The 18,996-nt window shown below is 40.2% G+C and overlaps 1 long non-coding RNA gene across 5 annotated transcripts; it reads left to right on the top strand.

Moving 5' to 3' along the window:
• The first annotated feature begins 15 nt into the window (after positions 1 to 15).
• LOC110077582 (uncharacterized) lies at positions 16 to 18,996 on the top strand. Of its 5 annotated transcripts, XR_012085645.2 has the most exons (6): positions 16 to 155; positions 2,853 to 3,000; positions 5,460 to 5,560; positions 16,825 to 17,076; positions 17,595 to 17,641; positions 18,840 to 18,996. It is a non-coding gene; the product is annotated as an uncharacterized LOC110077582 (long non-coding RNA). The 5 variants fall into 5 exon arrangements; XR_013543122.1 differs by having other exon boundaries at positions 17,595 to 18,996; XR_002300309.3 differs by lacking the exon at positions 16,825 to 17,076.

Consider the following 18,996-nt stretch of genomic DNA (forward strand, 5'->3'; position numbering starts at 1 on the left):
CCTCAATAGCTGCCGGTCCAAGAAACCGGCGGCGGGAAGGGGCCAAGCTCGGGGGAGTCCCGACAAGCGGCCAGAGTCGGGCCCAGAAGATCAATCCAGAGAGTGAGCAAAAGAGCGCCGCAGGAACAGGGAACTTCATCCTTACCTCGAAAAAGGTGAGTGTTCAAGGAAGACAGTGGGCGATATCTCACTTCGCCGTGGATGGAACTATCTTCCTCCCCACCAGCTTCAGCAAAACGACGACTGAATCACTTGTTTCTGGTCATGGTAATTATCATCGCAATTATCCTGTCCAAAACAGATTGTTTTCCCTGTGTCATGCTCTCTTCAGTTTTAAACTAGAACAATGGGGAGGGAACAATTGTGCTGTGACCTGTAAACGCAGATTTCTGCACTTCTCCCTCGTTGGACTACTTTTCCCATCATTCCAGGTAGAACTGGACTACAATTCACATCAATCCAGATAGCACTGACAAGAGTTTGGGATGATGGGGGCTATAGCCCAACAATATCTGGAGAACGAATGGTTCCACAGTCCAGACCCAACAAAAAAACAGCATAATATTTGACAAATTGCAGTCCTCAGGTGAAGTATATATGAATATATATGGGGATGGTTGTAGAGGTCAAAGGGAGAAGAAATGGAAAATTTATAGATAGTACTGGGAAAGTAGCCTGAAATGTCTGCCTCAGTTCCAGCATATTGTTTCTGCACTGTATTCGTTGTTCAAACAAAGACATGAAGCTTGGCTGTTTCTTTAGTGAGGATATTTGAAATGCCTTTTACTTACTCCCTATATCAGGAGAGAAAGAGTGGGCAACTTGTGACCTTAGGGATGTTGCTGGACTGTAACTCATCGTCCTTCCTCAGCATAAAATAGTGAGGGATAATAGGAACAGCATAGCATCTGGAGGATCAGATGTTAGTTGCTCACCCCTGCAAGAGAGTAGTGCCTCTATCAGTAACAATTAAAATGTCACAACATTTCCAAAGGGATAGTAATCACTGAAGGGATGACTGTGTTAGTTCTGTTGCTGCAAAATTTGGTAGCAAACCGAAAGATTAACAAAAAGCATTTTGTGTATTCAATACATAAACAGCAGCATCAGTGTTTATAAATGAGCATACACTTTGTTAACCTAAACTTTATGGTGGTGCCTTAATGCAGACTTCCTAGGCTGTCCTCCCCCATGTCATTTTATCTTGTTTTGTTTTTGTTTCACATATTTGAAGATCTTAAATTGTCCAGATCTCTTCTTGAGGCTGGTTATATTAGTCAAAACAGGCAGGAGAGGAGAGATAGAAATTTAAGTACAGTGCTAAAAGTCCCCAAGTCTGAAGTCTATTAACAGCACTAAGATGGAGTACAAAGGATTGTGTAGCCAGGTTGCCACAAACCTGGTGATCTCCAGATCTATTAATTTTTTTCATCATCATGATAAAAACTAGTCCAACATCCCAAGGGCCAGTGGTGTAGAGGGAAATCTGGAAGTGAAGGTGCACATCCTGATATTTCTAGTAGCCTTTCCCCCCAAGAAGAGCCTTAAAAGGGAGGTAAGCTCGGTAATTAATTCATTAATCCATCCATATCAACAATCCAGCACTTTTGATCAACATCAAGATGTCAGTCTTGCAAAAATCTAAGAATTGCCTATGCATGATCAAACCACCTCCAGATACTTTCATTATAACAGGGAGAGCTCAGAACTGCTTCTCCCAACCCCACCACAGGTACGGTCAAGACTGCAGGTCACAGAGGATGACACTGTCCCACAAATGTTGGAGTGGGGTGATGGAACTGACTCCAAGACACTACTTACTGCATAAGTTAGTAGCTGTGGAGGGCTATGTGAGGCACTGACTTGAATTGTTCTGTCTCTGGTAAGTGCAAACAGAGATCAGATTACACGGAAGGCTGCTGGCACAAGCCAAGAATGGCTGTACCCATTTGGAAGAAGATGTAATTCAGAGTGAGGGGTGGCTGTTGTTGCTAAATTATGTGCAACTTAATGGTGCCTCCCACTAAAGGGGCAGTAAATAAATGAATTTAATTAATTAATTAATTAAAATCTGATGTGCAAATAAAGTCTAATGTGATTAAGTCTGCCTAACACCTCCTGCACGCAAGGCTGTTAACAAAGGGCAGACCTTCCTGATTTAAAAGTATCTTCTCTATGTGTATGTTTCTCTTCATATCCAGTGCAAAAAAGAATACAGTGAATTATTTTGCAACATTTCCATCAGTGCAGTCTTTAGGAAGTCATGGCCTTTCATCTGCAAGGGTCAGGGTAGGGTTGCCAATGATAGGACCTTTTGGGCGTCATTATTTCATATGGTCACCAGCTAGGGTGAGGGAACCGGGCCTTTGCTCCAGGGCCATAGAATTTAGAGGGCACTGAAACCTAAAGGTGAATGTACTCATGGGTGTTAGGAAAATGAACAGGACCACCCATCCCCGCCTGATCCACTTTCCTTTTTTTTTTTTAATTTATTTTTGGAAGCATAAACTTTATCTTTGTTTTGGGAGGAGACCACATTCTCATCCTCCTTTTTCACACAGGGAGATTGCACTTAATGTCTCAAGGGAGGGTGGGTGGGAGATGCTGTCATCTTCCACTGGAGCTAAAATGCCTTGTCATAGCTCTCATCAGCAGTGTAACAACAACGACAGTTAGTATTCCCCCTTCTATAGGTTTGCTTCCCCAAAAATTATTCCCTAATTATTGTATTCGTGTGTGGTTCATATATAATTTATATATAGGTGTTTATTTCCCATTTTTAAAAAAACGTTAGGAGACTCATTGTGGTCAAGCATTGTGTTGTTACTGTCACTGAATTCTCTTCCACTCAGCTGCCTATTGTGGACACACAGGCCGGGCCATACTGAACAAACAGGTATGTGAATATCTGTATACTTTGATACATTTGACAAGAATGAAAGAGTTCAAGAATGGATATTGTGTTCTAAGAAATAAAGAAATGAGGGTGTTTTCAGCACTGTGAGTATAAAGTGTAACTGCTAACATACCTATTGTTTTCACTTTGCTTACAAAGTACAGTAGAGAGAAAGGCCTTGGACATATTATTATTTTCTGGACTACAGCACACATACACCAGCCAGCATCACCACTGGCCATGCTGTCTGTAAGAGTTTTGGAGGTGTCATCCAAAAACGAATGTTTTTCCCCAAATGCTGAGACTGGACACAAGTACTTTCTTCCCTTAAAAACATTATGCAACCAGTTGTAGTGCATCCAACGTGGATGCCAGACAGAAGGTGGGGTGGGGAGCAAAGTTATGAACTGTGTACTTTGCAGTTCCACTGAGCTGCTGCATTTTGAAAAGAATAAGCCATTGCGTTCCATGCTGCTTTGACCTTCTAGAAAAAGAAGGGACATCTGGTAAAGTGTGCAGTGGAACAAGGAAGTAAACATAACTCTGCAAACAGGGGAGGCACCTCAGACTGCCTGAGCTCACTTTAAGTTTCCTGAGCAAGGCACACCAGAGTAAAACCTTATGTAATTAATTAACCATTATTTCCAATGGAATTATCATGTAGAAGCTGTCACAGAGCATGCATTATTTGACATCAGCTATGCAGATGTCTCAAGGCAAGCGACTTTTCTGTGTTGCCTGTGAGACAGGAGTTAACTTCCCTTACTCTCAAGGGCAGGGAGCAGAAGCCTGTTTTTCCACTCCATTACATTCCTTTTAACCCTCACATACAGTATCTCCACTTGAAGAATGACTTTATCATCCATTGCTGAAGAGAGATGCAACTTTTCAGGAGAAAAAAATAGCAATGACTGTTCCAAAATAGGTGGATCACAAAAATCACACACTTTAAAAAATATTTTTAAAATGTTTATTTATTTTTATTAATTCCCATCACACATTTTGAGCCATAAAGTTATAGGGTTGTATGACAAACATATAGAGCAGGGATGGAGACCATGTACCCTTGCCCCCCATATTGTGAACTCTAAAGTCCTAGTCACCAAAGAGACAACGTGAAGGGTGGTATGAGTTGCAATCTGACAGTATCTGAATGGCTGTGTGATCTTGAGTCAGAGCAACTTCTTCCAGATAAAGACAGAAACTTCTCCTTAGGACCCTCCTGGTAGAATATGCTTTGTGGGAGGGGGGGGGGACACTGATGCAGTTCAATATATATATAGTTTGTATAGCATGAACAATATATATAGTCTGTATAATATGCACATATGATCTCAGAGATTGCACTAGAGTAAGTGGTGTATACATTGTTTTACAGCACATAGGCAGTCCTCTTCCTATTTTGCTCTCACAGCTAGGGTGTTGTGTTTTGTTTCATTTTGTGTGTGTATTACTATTATTTTTTAATCAGGCTGCAATTTTACTAATCTCTGTTATTAAACTTAAACCATGTATCCACCCACTCAGAGAAGTTTATTCACTCAAATACTTTGAATATTTTCTCTTATGCAACTAATATACAAACACAGTAGCTTCATAATCATGTTATCTATCTTTTAATTTACTGGATGGATTTTTATTTTATGTATAAAATGCCTAATCAACTCAGTACTAAATGTGATGCTTACCCTGTTTTACTACACACAAACACACCTCACCACATAGCGTTTATACCACTCAATATTAAATTATTATTTAACATTTTTTAAAATGTCAATATTAACTTGTAACATGAATGTTGTATTAACCGATATTCCCAAATATGCCCAAGTGTCCTTAGCTTTGCAGGTTTTCAGAATCTTTTTAAATGTACTTGCATGAATTCAGAATTTTAAGTAATTGCTCTCTAGTGCAATGTGTTTTAGATCAGATTCTAAATTCTCATTTACAGTATATAAAAACACACACAGTAGACTATTAGCTTTCATCAGAGGCTTATGCAAAACAGCTAAAGATTCTCTGCACAACTGTTAAAAAAACCCTAATATCCATTAGACCAGGCTACAAATAAATGTACAAACATATTTACTTATTTAAAATATATATTACCCCCCTTTCTCCTTAAAAAGGCCCAAAGTGGCATACATCACTAAAAAAAGATTTTAAACCTAAAAACAGTAAGTATACACATATTTTAAAAGATCAAACATATTCCACACTAAGAATTTTAAACAAAACCAAGACCAAAAACAAATTCAAAGCAACGAGGCATACCCCTGCATTTACAACCCCTCTCAGATAACCAATTGTTAAGGGAAAGGCCGTCTGAAGAGAAAAGCCTTTGTCTGCTTATGGAAGGATGTGACAGGAAGATGTGCAATAGTGGCCTTTCCCATGCGGACTGGAACCACATATAATGAACATCCAAAGGAAAGGATACTTACATATGGTTTCCCTCTTCTGCTGTCTACATATTCCTTTAATTATCTTATTATGTACATTTCATCTGTGCCTTTTCCATACATGGCTGTCCTCTTCACCCAATAATCTCACAACAAACCAGAAAACTAGGATGGCTCATGGACTAAGTCGAGGAAATTGTGCATCACATCCAGATTTCAAGGGGATGAACCATCAATGCCTAGGAAAGGCTGGACTACAATGGTAAGTCAAATCAGAGCAATTCAGCTTTGCATCGGCTTGATTTGCAGTGTCTTTTATGACAACATTCGGTTGAATGTTGAAGACCCCAGATTGTTTCAGTGCCAGCGTCCAAAGGGGAGGACAGAGTGGCATCGCTAGGGGTTGGAAAGGGAAAGTAGTAAGTGGACAAAAGGATAAACATCACCCTCCCATTCTTGCCTGAAAATCAACACACAGTCATAGGTTTCAAAACTCCATGCTGATCTGAAAACATTTTCTGATATTAGGGATCTTCTGGGTATGACATTTGTTCCATCTTAAAGATCAAGATGTGCATTGATCTTTTTTTGAAATGATCACTACATCCAAATGATATTCCCCTTATTTTGCTTTCTCCTATGTTTTCTCTGCAAGTTCCTATCCTGTTTTGTTCTTCCCACACCAAGGTTTATCTTTTGTACCGTTTTATGTTGGAAATAAGATTTAGCACTATCATGCTTCCCAAAGCAACAAAGTATACAGAAACACAACAATGGTGGAAGCTTGCTGGACAACTGGGATAATACAGTATAAGCTTGTGAAGTTGGTGAAACCACATATCTTCAAGTCACATGTTTAGCGCTAGACAGTTAAAAGGATGCAAGTCATGATAAATCCCATGATCTGCCACCATCAACTGATTAAAAAAAGGTGGAAGAATACTCAGTCTGGTAGACCCGTCGATTTTGTTTCTAAACAGCACAATCCTTTTACAATTTGCCTACATCAGAGGTGGGCAACACCAGAGATTGCGAATAATTTGTTAGTTTTTGTTCATTAAAAGGTGAAGAAAGGGGGGAAAGTACTTAACAGATTTTTTTTAAATCTGAAGCCTAGAATTAACTTAGTTGGCTTGGAGCAAATGAAACAGCATGGGGTAGGGTGCAGCAGGACACTTGCAGCAAAGCCACTCCACTTTTATCTGATTTATTTGTTGCACCCTATTTCATAGTTTTAAAAGTTTTAAGGTTGACTTTTAATCTAGACAAATTAACAAAGCACTTGAGAAGGAGGAGCTGCTGCTGTATTCCCCTGCTTGGAGGCATGCTTTTAGCCTTGACACAGCAAAACTGAGATAATGACTGCTGGAGTTGCTGAGAAATATTTAGAAATATCCAGGCCTATCCTGCAGTCTCTGTACCACACAACCAAAGGCTAGAGAAGAAAACAGAAAAGATAATTCCATAATATCACTATTGTATCTCCTGGAGATGATGTCCTTGAACACAGAGAGGAGGAGTCTTGGCACGTGTGTAGGATAATGGTATTAACCAGAAGGGGATATAAAACTCTTGGACTCTCCCCCTTAATTGCAAATTGTCTTTAAGGAGGCAGAGAGTGCCAACAAAAGTTATTACATTTTACCCTTGAAGGAGGAATTAAATGAGGGTGGAAGATAGTTAGTTGCACCCTATTGGTTCCAGCTTGGACTAGTCCCTGGATCTTAAACAGAACCTCAGTAGCTACAGAGAGAACTCTGATTCTGTTAATTTGGCTACTGAACTTTTTCTTGCTGAGAATCCAACACTCAAAGTGTTAACAAAGTATTTTGATAAGACTAACTCCTCTGAAGAGTCAAAGATGAAGGAGCCTTTAGTGCTGACCCCAGGCAAAGGAGATGTAACTAAGGAAATAGTTCCAAACTGGATTTTAACATCAAGTGAAGGCGATTTGACATTGGAAAGCTGGCTACTCTATTCAACGGATGATATCCAGCATATAAAATTGTTCTTAAAGGAAACTAACAAACTTCTAACTACTTTGGTAGATATCTGCAAAAAGTTGTAGCCAATATCTGATAAAGAGGACACTAACAGCAGTCCCAGTACAATCAGAGCAGCTACTATGACAGTTAATAAAATATGTAAGGGAAAAGCTACTAAAGGAGGAAACGCTAACAAGAAGGAAAGTAAAAACTTTAAAACTTTCAAGCCAGATCACTACAAAGAAATGGAATCCAGAAAACTTTTTAAATTATTGGAAAATAGTCCAGTAGAGAAAAGCACTAATGGTACTGAGAAACCAATTGCTAATAAGAAAGTAAACTTGAAGAAACATAACCACCTGTCCTTCAATACAGAGGGTCTGTTCACCCAAACGTCTGTAGCATCATCAGCCCAAGTGCAGAAACATGTTATTCAGAACTCACATGGTCATGACTTGCCCCAAACTAGATCCTCACAGGGCACGATTACAGCAGATTAGTTGGCTTAGGTACTCTGCGCCTTGACTTGTGGGGTGTGGAGTCTACTTGCTACTCTGCCTCAGTCAGCAAAAGGCTTTGGAATGACCCTAACTGCTAAATAAACTGGAAAAGTGTCCAGAAATATATGTTTTCAGAAGCTGCTAGGCATGCTCGTCTCTTTCTTTCATGGGGCAAAAACATGCCATCAGTTATGTTCAGAAAATAGTCTGAGTAGGCAGAATGCTCTTTAGAATTTGTCCGCTAAATTAGTTGCATTCTATTCAGTCCAGAGCTCCAGTTCAAACAATTTTAAACATCCTAAAGGAAAACTAGGTACCAAGTGCCAGAAACAAACAAAGAACATGTGCAGGTCTAACATCACATGGGTTTCCAAAAACATTTATAGAGATATTGACAAAAATCTGTTGCACAATTACACAATATAACTTTTAGATGTGAATTGCCATAAATTAATAATTCATAGGCTTTATGTGTTTATCCATAGTCCAAAGGAATTATCTGTTGCACATTGAGTCTACAAAGATTTCTTATATCAGTTTGCTTCCATTTTATGCCATTTGTGTAACTGTGCAACAATATTTCAGCCACTGTATTAGTAAATAAGCTGCAGTTTGAAGCAGCTTCAAATGATCTGCTAAAAATGTTGGTAGGTGCCTGTAAGCAACATAGGCTAGGCTATCCAGCAGTTAGGTCATGATATCTAGATGGGGCACAGGCAGCCTTGCTGTAAAAGAGAATCACATGAGATCTGACCCTTAGCCAAAGGCTATGTGGTTTATAAGGCTGGGAGATCATGGTATGGCACAAAACATAAAATCAGCACATGGCCAGCAAGCAACCTATGCTTTGAGTGCTTGAACCTCTAACCCCACATGGTTCAGGGATCTTCAGTTAGGCATCTTTTAATTCCTTTTCTATAGCAAGTATGTACAGCCACTGAAATTGGCAGCCAAGCCTGCTGCCAAAAATATGGAGCTGTATATCTCAAAATTCTGGAGCCCTGTGAGATGTTCTGCGCTGCCATTCCATAGAGTTCTATACGGGAGCAGGATGTGCTGGCACTTTCCTGCAACATAAATAGCTGCTAAAATTGTTGACAAATGTCAAGAGCAAGTAACTGAAGTGGTGGTAGTGTGGCCCCTAATGACTTCCAGGGGTCCAATGTGCTCCTGTCACCAGGGAAATTGCCCTCCTCAACCTAGGTAGCACTTTCATCAGAAGGACATGTTATACTTGAAAACAATTCAATGCATTGCCCAGATATTTATACCTCTGAATTGCAGTTTGCATTGTTGCTCCCCAGGACTTCTGGAAACACTTTAAAGGGAAAGGCACAAAAGTTGCCCCTCCACCCTTATTCATCACATCCCATTCTAACTTGTTCATTGTACAATAATATCAATTTATGCTGTTTGGAAGTTGCAGACTCCCTCACCCATCCCCCCCTTCAAATTTGTTGAGATAATTTCAGTGTTTTGTACAAATGCATATGCTTTGAGTGCTTGAACCTCTAACCCCATACAGTTCAGGTGTCTTCAGTTAGATATGCTTCTTCATTGTCATCTTTTACAATGCCAAAATGCATTTTTTTACATTTGCAGTTCTACCCAATGTATTTAGGGGTTTACTTCTGAATTCTAGTATATATAGGAGACATTTGTACATATCTCATGATGAGACATCTCAAATGGAAGATGGAGGACAAGAAGAGCAAGACTGTCTGCCAGCTGAAAGGAAACAATCCATTTATTCTGCTTGTATTACAGCACAAGTAATATGCATTTGTAGCAGAAAGATAACTTCCAGATGTAGGTGCATGAGAATTGCACAGTGATAAACTGTGCTTGTGATATTCATTTGGCAGTTACACAGCAGAGATCTACACATCTATAAAGATGTATGAACAAAGATGTAAGATCAAAGGGGATTTAAGTACACCAAGAATATGTCAGCAATGCAATTAGCTTCTCTCATTTGATCACAGTTAATACTGGAAGTATGCTGAAAGTATGGAATGCCTCTAATAATAACTGTGATCAGACAAGACCAAGTCACACTAGTGTATTCAGTTACAACAGTGTTATTTAGTTGTACAGACAAGGTCTTGGAGAGATGCCAAAGAAAAGAACAATTTTCATGCAGGAGATTATGATCACTGTATGAAAATCAAAACCACACAGATTTGAAACTGGAGAATACACTACAAAGGTTATTGACTGAAAAAACATATGGAATAATGATACATTCCATCATTTCACCAGGAAGTTATATGAGGTCTATATGGAATAGGAAAGTTAAAATTTTAAATAAAAGTTCTCTTTTTTTGCCTCCCATAGAAATATTCTGTTAACTGCACAGTCTTAATTTACAGTCTTTCCTTACATGATTTAGAACTAACTCTCCAAGTGTCTGAATTTCTCAAAATCATGAAGTGATAGGTATTTGATTTATTTGATTTATTTTAAACACATGTTGCTGTGTTTTGTAAAAAGCTGCTTTTGCTTTGCTGAAATAAAAGCATATATTCAGCTGTTCAGGAAAGATTCCCCAGGAAAGAGGACAGCTGAGGACTCCTCTGCAGTCAATCTGTTTTCGTTTATTAGGATTTAAGAAGAAAGAGGAACAATAAGAGAATGAAATAGCTCTCCAGTATATCAAATCCAGGCTTAGCGAACAATAAGAATATCCACAGCCAACCCTTTATTATGATTTGCTGCAGATCTGCAAAACTTGCAGATCCAGAAACCAATGCTACTCTAAGCGTCTTCCAAGGATCCAGGCAGAAAGCACAACTGATAACAGTAGTCAGGTGACCTCAGATAAAACCATTTAAGAAACCATTATTGCCATGAGGAAAACATTTGGTCCAGTTACAAAGCTGATCATGTTGAAACTTTGGCATAAGACTTTCAGCTGGTGTAGCAACCAAAACAAAGAGTCCATGAGTCAGCGAGTTTCCTCTTTTAAATTTTTACTCTGGGAGCATTTAAGGCTGCAAAAAGTGCTGCGTATGGCTTATATAAAATCAAATACACACATAAAAAGTGAATAAAACAGAGAGGGAAAAAAACAAATACCAATTTGGGGTTATTAGCTAGCTAGCTCTGGGAAATGTTATACTGTACCTGCCTAATGCGATTAGCCTACAGGATGCAAGAAACAAGATGCAGAAATTATTTAAAATATTTTTACTCTGTCTTTCTTCTTAAAAGGACCCAAGGTGGCTTGCATCATTAAAAGGGCAATATTTAACAATTAAAAATAGCAAATATATAAATATTTAGAAAGAATTAAACAAATATAACAGTAAATAAAATTGATACAAACACATTTAAAAGCAACAAGGCACAACAATGTAGTAAAGAATCCTTCTCAGATGGCTGGACCTTCTCACATGTCCTGATCAGACACACCTGTGAGGGTGGTGGGATCAAGAGTTTTGGAGTTTTTGTTGCTGCTTTTAATGTTTCTATTTTTATTTTTGTTTTCTATTACAGTACGTGTGTTGTAACCCACCCAGAGTAGTGCCTCAACACTAATGGGAGCAGGACAGATAATCATTAAATCAATCAATCAATCAATCAATCAATCAATTAATTAATTAGAGACCTTTCCTGATGATCTTAACACATGAACCAGCTCACAGTGGGAGACATGGTCTTTGAGACAGCTTGGACCTTTTCCATTTAGAGTTTTATAGGTTAAAACCAGGACTTCAACTTTTACCCGGAAATGGATTGTAAGCCAGTGGAACTGCTGTGGGGGGGGGGTATATGACCCCGGTAACGAACTCTAGTGAGCATCTGGCTGCAGCATTTTCGATCCACTAAAGTTTCCAAAAACGTTTGAAAAGCAGCCTCACATAGAGTGCATTAGAGTAATCCAGCCAGGATGTAACTATGCCATGTGTCACTTTGGCCAGATCAGCCCTCTCCAGGAACAGGCGCAGCTAGTGAGTTTTACCTATGCAAACGCACTCCTGGCCACTGCCAAAAACTGGACATTTAAGCTCATAGACAAATTCAGGAGCACTCCCAAGTTGCAGACCTGTGTTTTCAGAGAAAGTGTAACCTCAATCAGGACAGGCTGAATCCCTATTCCTTGCTCTGCCTTTCAACTGACCAGGAGCACCTTTATCTTGTCTGGATTACATTTCAGTTTATTCACCCTCACTCAGTCTATCATTGACACCAGACACTAATCTAAAGCTGGAAAAGCTTCCTTGGATCTAGATTTAAAAGAAAGAGTTTTGTATCATCTGCATACTGGTGACACGGAACTCCCAAACCCCAGAAATATCTCCCAGCAGTTTCATGCCGATGTTAAATAGCATAGATGACAAAACAGAACCCTGAGGGACCCCAAAGGCCAACAGCCAGGGACAATCCTTGTATACAGGTCTCCATCAAACCAATGGTGAAACTGGCAGGCAATTAATCACTTCTCAATCCGACCTAGTAATCAACTACAGCCACCTCTTCTTCCTGTCTCTAACTTCCACCTCCCCACCACCACCACAAACATTTTCAGGGCAGCCTGGCTGACCTTTCTTTGCTTTCCCTAGTGCTCAGCACTTCTAGAATATCGAACTTTGCCTGAACTTTCCTGAAGCAAATGGCAGGTGCTGTGTCTTGAGAAATTAGCAATTAAAGCTTTTCACAAAACTGCTCTCTAGCTATCTATTATGTCTCATTCAGAAGCCATTGGGCAAATTCATAACAATGTATGAACTCGATGTGTGTGTAGTTGTCTTTTTTTTAATATATAGCCTTCCTCAAAACAGCAGCAGGTTTTTTTTAGTGAACCAGTGGTGATTACGTATGACAACAATTTCATATGGGTTTCAAGAAACCTTCTCAGAGGCCTTCCAGTTTATTAAAATATTGGGTTTTTCCCCTTTAGTGCTATAGTTTTATTATCCCATGTGGTACCCTGTGCCCTCCATGGGTGGGGGTGTGTGGAAAAGCCTTTGGGAAAGTAGCACAGTTGAATTTACAACTGATGGGATCTCAACTTATTCCTTCCCAACTGTTGTAGAGTGTTCAAGGGTCCCAGATGTTCTTCAACTGCAACTCCCAGATATCCCAGCCAGCACAGCTGGTGGTAAAGGCTTCTGGGAATTGCAATTCAAGAACACCTGGATTAACCATGATTGTAAACTGTTGCTCTCTACAACTTCCTAGTCCTGCTCGGCCTGTTGCCCCTGCCTTGGGTCCTTCCCAGTCTTTGCGGGTAGGCCCACAAGTGGTTCCATTCACCTTCCTCAGGCTCTGCTCAGTCCTTGTTGCTGGCAGGTGTTTCCAGTTGCACCTGTGCAATTTGCTCCCAACCCTAGTCCCCCAAAAGTTGGCCTTCCTCAGTTCTCAGGGTAATGGATTTGCCATGCCTGGTGCTTATGCTTCCAATACTGCTTCTGTGTTGGGGTGGGTCAGCCCTTCTCCAGTGGTAACAGAGCCAATATGTAGTTCAGTACAGTTCATGAAGCCTGGTAGCTAGGCATATCAGCAAAGGCAAAGTCCAGTTCCCATGAGGGTCTTGCCAGTATGCCTAGTTCAGTCTCTTCATCCCTCTGCCCTGCTCCTCATTGTCTTCCATGTCCTCCTCTGGATCCACCCCCACCTTTTATATCTACAGCCCTACATTTCTTTGGTTCTTCTTTCACTGGCAGGCAAGTTTCACATGTCAGTCACATGTCTCCTTCAACGCCTCCACATGCCCCTCATGCACTCTATGTCTATTGAGCGGGGCCCCACCAAGCCACTTCCCTTGAGCAGGCTACACAGAGTACTTCAGCTCAACTGACTCACCAGTAGGTGTGTTGGGAGGTGCAGTGGTGGACTCAACCTGGACAATTCTACCAGTTCTGCCACGCCCAGGTAGAGTACTAGTCTTAGGAGGGGGTCTGCCCTTCCTAGCAAGTGGTCTTAGACTTGCTCACACTGTTGAGCTAGTTAACTGTTGCCTACTCTAAGCAGCTGAGAAATCCTGTTACCTTTTATCTGGCACTCACAATATTAAAGGAACTGCTCCTGGGAAAAATACTTACATTTCCCAGAAAAATGCCATACTTTAAATACTGAGGAAGATTCAGACTTCAAACAACAAAAATTTTAACATGAGGGAAGATGCTCAATATAAAAAAAAATTAAGATCATGGCCACTGGTCCCATCACCTCTTGGCAAATAGAAGGGGAAGATATGGAGGCAGTGACAGATTTTACTTTCTTGGGCTCTCTGATCACTGCAGATGATGACAGCAGCCATGAAATTAAAAGATGCCTGCTTCTTGTGAGGAAAGCAATGACAAACCTAGACAACATCTTAAAATGCAGAGACATCACCTTGCCAACAAAGGTCTGCATAGTCAAATAATTGTGGTCATTAAGATATGCAAGATTATAGGAATCCTTGTTCTGTTTAACTAAAGTGGTAATATGTCAATGACATCCTTCTGCATCTTCAGCAAAGAGCAACATATGTCCAGTCCAAGAAAGGGTTGAAGGAGGATGTAAGAAGGAAGGAAAAGTATCATCAGCAATCCTACTATCAGTCCAGGTTGAAAAAAGACCAGCATACATTTGAGCAGATGATAATCTTAGAAACCTGAGAAGGCCACTCTCTGCCCACCTGCTTTTCCTCATCCAAACACATTGCATTTTCCATGTAATTTGGTCATACCCTCTTACCACCAACACTCCTCTAATCTTTCAGAGTTCTCTCAAAGCCCTGATCAGCTGTTCTGGAAGGAGGAGGTTGAGAAGGCATAAATGAGCCTTAAGCTTCTCTCACCACAGCAGAAAAAAGATCCATTGATCCGATTCCAAAATCTATTGCATTGATACCCCCTCCAGTCTTGCCTAAGTATATCACCTGGATTGCATACGTTTTCACACAACTATCAGAAAACCAGTCCCAAGTGGTCACTTGGACTGCTGCTTGTATAAATTTGCAGTACAAAGTTGCAGAACCTCCTGTTACTGAATGGATAGATAGTTGTTCTTCTTGGCAGTAATAGTTAAGAATCAATATTTTAAATGGGCTGAATACTCATTCTGAACCTACTTTAAAAATACTTGCATCCTCCTCGTCCAATCCTCCTTAGGGTAGGGCTTCAACCCCAACCCCAACCCCACCCCCATTGGTAAGTGTACAAAAGAGCCAGGCAGTTCTCTCATGGCACCTGGCACAATGCCTTGTCTCCACTCTCTTTGTGTCCAGGCTAGTAGTCAGTGTTGGAAAGTCAGAATGTTTAATATTTCAGTCTGGATGTTTAATATTTAAACAGTGTACTGCTTTTTTGGGAATGCTGAGGCAGCACCAGTGCAGGGGAGGGCATGCTGTCAGGCTCCTTCCAGTGCCTTTGTCATTTCCCTCCGTGAATTTAAAGTGAAGAACTCCTTCTAAAACAGGGTGGTCTGAACAATTGTGAAATGCCTGCAGTCTGTAAAGCAACAGACCTGGGCACTGGACCCAAGTCTCCCAGGCAGTATCTCCACTTTAAGAGGGAGTATAATCTGTGCATTCATTCCCATAAACCTCTGAATCGGTCTTTTTTTCCACTTCTTTTGGGCGGTACCCAAAAATGCAATGAACAAAATCTACAGGCCATCCTAAAATGGGTGGCTTATGCTTTGTATATTTGTAGCCTGCTGGTCCTCTGAGGAAGTAAGCAAAGCATATAAATTATTCCATTTTATTCTCACTTTGACCCTTTGAAGAATGTTAGCTGAGCAGCAGGGGCAGCCCCACCATCAGCCAACATGAGATGACGGCTTCATTCTGAGCCTCCCAGCAATTTCCCTCAGCTGGTAGACAGAGCTATGCATGTCACACAGCCTGCTCTGTGGTCTCCAGTGCAGTGAAGAACGGTATCCCATCACTTGTGCTGAAGATTGAACCTGTTTTTTAGGAAGTGGTTGCCATATTGTCCTTTGCCTCGGGCGGCAAAATCTCTTGAGATAGCCCTATGACAAGTAAAAAAGTGGCACAGAGCCCAAGTGAATTTTCTGCCTGAGTAATTATGGTTCTTTCTATTTTTAAATTATATTGTACTTCTTAAAATAGATAGAAGTGCAGAATACACCTGGGATGTAAAATCCTTCAGCGCAAATGTTGCACATGACTTGTTGAAATTGATTATTTAAAAAACAGTAATGGTCCTTTTTCTATCCTGTAGTGCAGGATGAGTAGAAAATAGATCCAGATCTGCTGTTAGATTATGGTGATTTGCAGTAGATTGGCAAGGATTTCAGACTTCCACCTTTTTAACAAGAAGGAGGAGGAGGAGGAGAATTTTATATAAAAAGAATGCTGAGCTTCATTCTCATACTGAATTCTTGGTTTCAACTACATATCTGCAATGTATTAAACATTTATCTGTCATCTGAAAAATTCTCTTTCAACCATTCTCTTTCAATCTCAGCAAAAATTAATTCCTTTACAAAAGAACTGGAAAGGAAGAGAAATATCAGAGAACTTTTAATGGGTGAATTTCTGTATTCTTGTGTTTACTATGAGGTGGCTGAGGACATACCTAGATGTAAATGTCCTGTCTTTCCCTGGACAATCATCTCTCAGGCAGTTGGCAGCCTTCCCAGGTTCCCACAGTTCAGTTAAAGCCCATGGAAAGATACCATCAGGTAATGCTGCCCACAGGACCTTCTCAGATCAGAATGGACGGGCAGGTAGTAAAGCTGTAGACGGATGAAGAAATTCAATAGAAAGAGAAAAAACAAAGACAAATGCAGTGCCCTTAGTTATGCAGGTTAGAGTAAATTAAAAAATATCACCACAAGAAATTCAAAAGGACCCTGAGAATTAGATGGAAAAACAGCATGTTTTTAAAAGAAGAAATAAAACTTGTGGGAAATTGAAGGATAAATGATGCCACAGAACTAGCTTCATTCCCCCCCCCCCGGGTAACTGGACCTCTCTCATACCTAGTACAGTGTTCATACTACAGGAAGGAGTTGTTATAAGGATGGCCTGCAATTGAAGCAAAATATATCTATAATAGAGGTGTGCATATTTATGTTTTTAGGTACATCTCCAGACCTCCCAAGTTCTACATCTCCAGAACTCCCCAGGGAGCTTACACAACACCAGTCTTCCTTAACTTGGTGCCTTCTGAATGTTTCTTATTACAGCTTCTATCATCCACAACCTATTAATAGGAGTAAAGGAACTGTAATTTGGCACATCTGGAGAGTGTCAGGCTGAGGAAAGTTGCACCACAGCATCTGATGCTACTGCTCACTACAGAGCCTAAAACCTGAAAGAGGCCAACAACATGGTTGGTATTTAGTATGTCCTCATATAATTACTCTCCTAAACAGTGGACATATGATACCCAGAAAACAGGAAGAAAAATTTCTATATTTATTCTTCAGAGGGCCTGGACAATTTCATGCTGCCCTCCCTACCAAATGACCAAGCCAGAAGATAGCTTCTGATTTATGTTTCTGTTCCTCCAAATAAATCTAAGGATGTAGCAGGAAATTTAGTAGACAATACATGTCTAAGAAGAAATAGAAGCCTTGGTTCCCTAAAGTGATTCATGTCACTGGTTAAGGACATCTATAGTGAAAGGCCTTTTAGCTGAAAGCAAAACTCTTCCATTGTACAAGACCTGATCCATCATCCCTTAGACGCACTTATCCTGTTAAAAATTCATGGAGTAGTAACTACAGAACAATCACATTGTATAGTTCCAGGAATACCTCGGGTGTTCCATAAGCATGTTTAATGCGAGGTACTGTGATAATTATGAACTCTGTAAAACGTATTGAGGAAAGATGATTTACTTTACAGGATGCATTCACACGTGGAAACTGAAAGTAGCTGAGCCAGCTGTGATGGTACTCTTATCTTTTTTTTCTTTTCTTTTCTTTTTCTTTTTTTTGGTCATTCATGTTGGCATACGGTAACAGGGATACATAAGGAGGATCAGCCTCCTTAGATTGGTTTCAACAATCACGTGTGCTGGAACTGATCCAAACAAAGTGATGCTACCCACACCAAAAAAGTAGAAATTAAATTGGATAGATCTTTGTAGAATTTGTCAGATGCTAAAGCAAATATGTTAATAGATTATGCTATTATCCTATTTTAAGCCCTTCAGGGAATCCACAGCAGGTATAAAGTGCTCTGTTCTGCCATTTTATACTTACCACAACTCTTGCAATATGATAAGCACTAAGGAATAGTGACTGGCATAAGAGAACTTAATGATATTTGTGACTCAGTGGGGACTTGAAATAAATACAGTAATTGGGAAAACAAAATGGTGGCAGCCAAAATCCATTTTGTGCCATTATCAATGGAACAAAATGTAATATATGAAGAAGAAGAAGCAAAAGACAACTCCCCGCTCCCCACAGTTCCTGAATGGGATTCTCAGTCATGCCCAGTTGTTGCCCACTGCCACCCAGCACCTGCTTGGGTATTGAGCTGAAACAACCCATTCAGTGGATTTCAGTAATCAGACATGCCATTTTTGTTCTGAAATGAATGCATACCTCCTATTTCCTGCCTTATTGATGGACAGCTGAGATTAATCAGATCAAGATTAATGACATGGATAGCAGGAGACAAGAAAGTGGAATGAGTATGTGATATTTCACAAAATTTAAACCAGAAAGTTGGTGTGATCTCTCCCAAATAATCACAAAGCAGCGTGTTCATATGGTTGTGTTGTTATTTCTTCTGGTTCACTGCTACAAATCATTCTCTGTATTATGTGCCCTCAAATTGTCAGGTATGACTTGCAAAATTATTCAGTCTTCCTGAACCAGCCCTAGTCAGCCAGCACCAACCAACCGAGACTATGCATTATATGTGAGGTCCTTTGGAGACTACTCGGAAACTTCAATTACTGCAGATGACGCAGATGTTTCCACATGAGTGCTGATTTTTCCATATGAGCAGGGCAGTCACACTGCTTCATTGATGGATGTTTACTAAAGATCTACAGACTAACAGCTTCAATTTGTAGCCCCTCTTGCAGAGTCCCTTCCATATTTTCCCTAAATTTCATCTGTGTTTCTTTCTTACCAGTGAACATGTTTTGAGGAAGAAAAAGGTTTAAGTAACTGCACAACGTCATTCAACTGTGAGTGGTAGGAGCCCTCTGTCTGGAAACACCCTCTGGCATTAGAACTTGTGCAATTTCCCCCCCCCCCACAACACAAATAAAAGTACTGGTTTGAACTTC

The sequence above is a fragment of the Pogona vitticeps genome, chromosome 3, assembly GCF_051106095.1.
Source record: "Pogona vitticeps strain Pit_001003342236 chromosome 3, PviZW2.1, whole genome shotgun sequence".
Taxonomy (NCBI): Eukaryota; Metazoa; Chordata; class Lepidosauria; order Squamata; family Agamidae; genus Pogona; species Pogona vitticeps.